The sequence below is a fragment of the Spinacia oleracea genome, chromosome 6 (assembly GCF_020520425.1).
Source record: "Spinacia oleracea cultivar Varoflay chromosome 6, BTI_SOV_V1, whole genome shotgun sequence".
Classification (NCBI taxonomy): domain Eukaryota; kingdom Viridiplantae; phylum Streptophyta; class Magnoliopsida; order Caryophyllales; family Amaranthaceae; genus Spinacia; species Spinacia oleracea.
Genome location: NC_079492.1, coordinates 147,465,779 through 147,471,302, shown reverse-complemented (window position 1 = coordinate 147,471,302; position 5,524 = coordinate 147,465,779).

Below are 5,524 nucleotides of genomic sequence, written 5' to 3'. Positions count from 1 at the left end.
ACTATAATCAATATAGTTGGTTAGTTAGGTGTTCTTATAAATCTTGTTTGATTGAGTGGTTTTCGTATAACGACGCGAAAAACGCTTGTCAATATACGTGCAAAAAGCCAAACATAAAGAACAAAAAGAGACGGAGGGAGTAGTAAGTGTTTTTTTTTTTGACATACTAAAGTAATGTCATATTCGTTCTTTGAAAAATAAATCTCGGTATGTACTATTTGTGTAATTTTTGTCGGACTTTGGGGGTGGTTTTTTCGGATATCAGATATGTGTGTCAACACTAATATCAGCTAAAAGACAAATAGCTAAAAGACAAAAAAGGAAGTACCATTCATATTTTAAAAGTATCATTCTGTAAAAAAAAGTACCATTCTATAAAAAAAATATCATTTTTATTTAAAAAATTAACTTTTTTTATTTTGTTTTTTTCCTACTTTTATCTTTTATTATGATATGCATTAACAAGCACAAAGATTTCCTCGGGCTTGGAGTCTTGGACAATTTGTTTTAAAAGATCCTTGTAGTACTAATCTGTAGATCTTTCTCGGTGAAGATTTTTTATTTTCATGGATCAACTCATATGGCTTTTAACATAAACACACACTCAATTTTTGTTTTTTTCTCGATCAACTTTTATACGATATCTATAGTAACTTCATATTTACTCCGACCTAGTACTCCCTCCATTCTTTTCTGATGTTCCTATTTGGAGTTTGGGGTGGAAAATAAAAAAATGAAATTTTGTAATGATTGTGTGTAAGAGTAATGCTTGAGTGTAAGAAAAAGTAATAAAGAAATGAAGGAAATAGAATATATTTTTATTAAAGTAATAAAAAATCATAAAAGTGGGGTTGGGTGGGTGAATGGTGAAATATAAATGAATTAAATGAGGGATGGTGGAGAAATTTATGGTAAAAAGTCATGTCAAAAATAGAAACATGCAAGAAGATCAATAGGAACGCTATTTATGGAAACAGGAACATAAAAAGGAATGGAGGGAGTACAAGAATAAATTTTACATCGTATACTACATTCGTTTTAAAAAGTTCTTTATATTTACTATATATTTGCACGGATCAGTGCAATATGGAGTAATATTTGACCGTTAATATATCCAATTTTGTAAGGTAAAAAAATATAAAAAATCGATATTTATAAAATACATTTCGAGAAAAATCTAACAAGATATCTCGTGATAATTTTTGATAAATATAATAGTGAGAATTTATAGTCATAATTTTGATAGTTGGACATATTTTTTAAAGCGTAAAGAACTTATAAAACAGAAGTAGTGAAAATTAAGATGTGGATATTTTCTACGGAGTGTGTTTGAGTGACGAAATTGGACTATGATCACTACGAAGACACCGTCCGTGCTAATTTTAAAGAAAAAGTTATCCATCACGGAGAAAATTAAATGCACAAGGAAATAATATAATGCCTAACCATTCCTTTTGTCCCTAATAAAATTGGGACAAAATTCATCTTATTGAACCGACTGCGAAATGTGTACATGGTGTAGTAAGTGGGACATGAAGATAGAGATAGAAAGAAAACAAGTGTAAAAATTTATCATAAAATATGAGGCAAACTTAAAGGTACATTCAAAAAAAGAATACGAGACAATTTTTTAAGGGAGTAGCAAGTACGAGTATTGAAATTTGAACTCTCCCTCTTTTACTCAATTAATCCCAAAGATGGCTTTGGGCCGGACAAGGTCGGGCTTTCGATCGAGCCATGGACAGTGGGCTCGAACGGGTCCGACCCACGTCAAACCCACCCCACATCATGGCAGGCTGAGATGGGCTGAAAAATTTAAAATAGGGCTCAGGTACGGGCCTTCGTGTCGGTATGGGTCGGGCCGCCATGTCTAAGCCTTTAATAAATTTAGAGTTTGCCGCGTCTGGTCAAATTGTGTCATGCCTTGTCGTGTTTTTTCACAAAAATACAGCCAGGCCCCGTTCACGACCTCCGACTTTATGCCGGTCCGTACTTTTTTGTGCTGGGTCCGATCGGATTGGGTCGGGCTGGACAGATCCACACCCATCTTAGTTAATTCCTTTGTATTTCTATCTTTGGGGGATATAATAAAGATAGGGAAAATATCACCTTCCATGCCGTAAACCTTGATGATCATTATGAATGTCCGGGCCTAAAACTTTCTAGTTGCAGTTGATCATATGAACATGTATAGATGTACTGTAACTAGTTGTCAATTTTCTGCACCTTTTGAGGAAGGTTTTCGTACGATTTAATTCTAATGACCAATACTTCCTCTATTTTTTTATTGCACCATCTAGAATTTCACGCTTGCCAATACACTATTTTAATCACTAATATCTCTCATTCTACATTTTAAAAAGTAATAAAAATTTGATAATTTGAAAGTATATTTCGAGACGAATCTAACAAGATCCCACATGAATATAATTTTCCTTACATATAATTCACAAAAAATAATTATATAAGAATATGTGAATACTGAATAGTGCTAAAATCAAGATGGTGCAATTATTAAAAAATGGAGGAAGTATGTTTTTATAAAAAAACTAGTGTCGTTTGCGCGGGATAACCTGAGACATACTGTGACATTAATTAGTACGGAGTAGAAGTCTAGAAGGTCTCGATTGTACGTAGATCTACGTGCAATCGGTCATTTTATATTTTTAACCCTTGAAAAATACATTTTTATAGTTAAAAGCACAATTTTATAGTTAAAAGTACATACCGTTTTAAAAGAATATATTGTTAATAATAGAACATATTATTAAAAGGTATGCAAATAACCGTTAAGGAAATTAAAATCTACACTTGAATAAATTTGTGTGCAAATTGAGAGGATATGTAAATTATTTTGGTTGCTCACCTTTTAGGTTTAGATTTTTTCTTAATTAGAAGAAGGTACTCCGTATTATAGTATTTGAAAAAACATACGTGCGTCAAAATTGTAAAAATGTGCTTTTAAACTAAAGTTTGTGCTTTTAGAGGGGTTAAAAATTACAAAACGACCTGGTTGCATGTAACTCTACATACAAACGGGAGTACTTTTTAATTTGTGTGATATTGTACATAAGTCGATGGTCACGTGTCTTAAGTTTTAACCATTAGGGTAACAATTCATTGGTTCTTGTGTTACAGAGTATTTACATTGTACCGAGTATATTAGAAGTATCATTATATAACAGTCACTTTAAAGAAACAAAATGCAATTCAACGTTAACTAAGAGGTTATAAGGAGCTCGTGTAGTGGGTGGAAAAAAGCTCAACTTAACAATTATCCCTATTTTATAAACCCAACAATAAATTGCTACCCACTAAAGATGTGGAGACAAAAAAAATTTAGTAGGAAGAGAGATGATACAATAATGTGAGATCATCCATAATTTAAAAGTGTAACAAGTAATATGTGATGAACGAAAAAGGAAAATGTAACAAGTAATTTGTGACGGAAGGAGTAGAAGAAAAGATTATGAGAAAAGTATTTTAATCAAAGTAGAGAAGGGGTTATTGTAGTGATGGTCCTTAAAGCAAATGATGAGGTAGAAAAGTTACTAAATATGGAGACGTGACTCCTAATAAAATATGGCCGGAAATTGTAAGTGTGACTTTTAATAAAATATGGAGGGAGTAATGGTTTCACACTCTTCGTTTTCTCTCTCATCTCTCTACCTATTTTTTTTTTCAATTCTCTCTCTTGAACACCAAAAATTGGTGTTTGATAAACATGTTCTTAATGCATCATTTAACTCTCTTTCAACTACTTTGTACTTCATATATCACAATGTATGTCATTTCATATCTAACTAGTTATTGCCCCGGGCGATGCCCCGGTGACTATATGTAATTTGAGAACTAATCTTGATAAATTTTGAGTTAAATAAAAATAATTACAATAGTTTGATATTAAATACTTACATATAATATGAGATAAATATTTGTGCATCATTTATTTTTATTTTTTATTTATGTAAGGGTGATTCAATATAAATTTTGGTTAACCATCTTAGTAAACTAAATTTAAATTTAAAATGGAGTAGTCTTTTGTTATGTGTAATACTCTTTTTATTTATTGCTCTAGGTAAACTTATATGAACTGGCTTGCTAAAAACACGTAATAATAAATGAACCTATATGAAAATGTAAATGAAAAAAAATAAGTATAGTTTAGTTTCATAAGAAAATTATTAAAATGTATAATTATGGTAGGCATTAAAGTTTTAATACAGAGTATTAATAAACATAACTTATACGGAGTATGTTTTGAATTAATTAAATATCATAAGTTGTATTATTGGATTAGTGGTTAAAGTTCTAATTATGAACATGAAGTCATGAGTTCAAGCATTGGTGTTTGCATTTCTTCATCTTTTTGTAAGAAAATATTATATGTCAATGTGGTAGTGCCATGTCACTTGCCATCTAATGGTGGCGACATGACATGAAATGCCATTGAGATTTAATAATAGTATAGATGTGAGTTCTCTCATCTACTAATTAATTTTAATCAATTTCTTTATTCTTATTTTCTCGTTATATGCACAAAATATATAAATCCTATGATTTCCTTTGTAGAGCGCTAAAAGCCGCCCCATATTACTCAAAATCGCCCCACTATTTCCCCTTATTTTCCATTAGTACCCTTATTTAATCTTACTTTCCAATTCTCTCCCACCACCGCCGGCCACTACCTCCGGCCACCATCATCACGTCGTAGGCAACAAAATGACAGAGTCTTCACAAGATTTTTTATTTTATTTTTTCCGAAACTTTTTTTAAAAACTTATGCATTTTTAGCTTGTACCATGGTACATGCTTATGAATTTTAAGCTTGTACCATGGTACAGACTTATGAGTTTTTAGCTTCGACCATGATATTGACTTATGCAATTTAAGCTTGTACCATGAAAGGAGCTTAAAATTCATAAGCTCGTACCATGGAAGGAGCTAAAAATTCATAAGTCTCTATATTTTTTTCCCGATTACATTAAATCAAATGCAACAACAACTCAAAATCTTAAATAATATAGACTTATGAATATTTAGCTTGTACCATGGTACAAGCTTATGAATTTTTAGCTCCTTCCATGGTACAAGCTTAAACTGCATAAGTCAATACCATGGTCGAAGCTAAAAAACTCATAAGTCTGTACCATGGTACAAGCTTAAAATTCATAAGTATGTACCATGGTACAAGCTAAAAATGCATAAGTTTCTAAAAAAAAAAAAAAATCGGACAAAAAAAACTCTTGTGAACACTCGGCCATTTTGTCGCCTACGACGTGATGGTGGTGGCCGGAGCCCGGAGGTAGTGGCCGACGATGGTGGCCGGTTGTGGTGGTTAGATATGGGGCGGGTATGTGGGTAAATTTTGAATGAGAGGGTAAATAAAGAAGGGTATATGGGTAAATGAATGGGGCGGTAAATAGTAAGCCCCTTTCCTTTTAACAACTTTGTCCAAACTTAACTTGAAAATTATTGAATCGGGTATTTAAATAATACATGTATTTATTTTTGAGTACTTAAA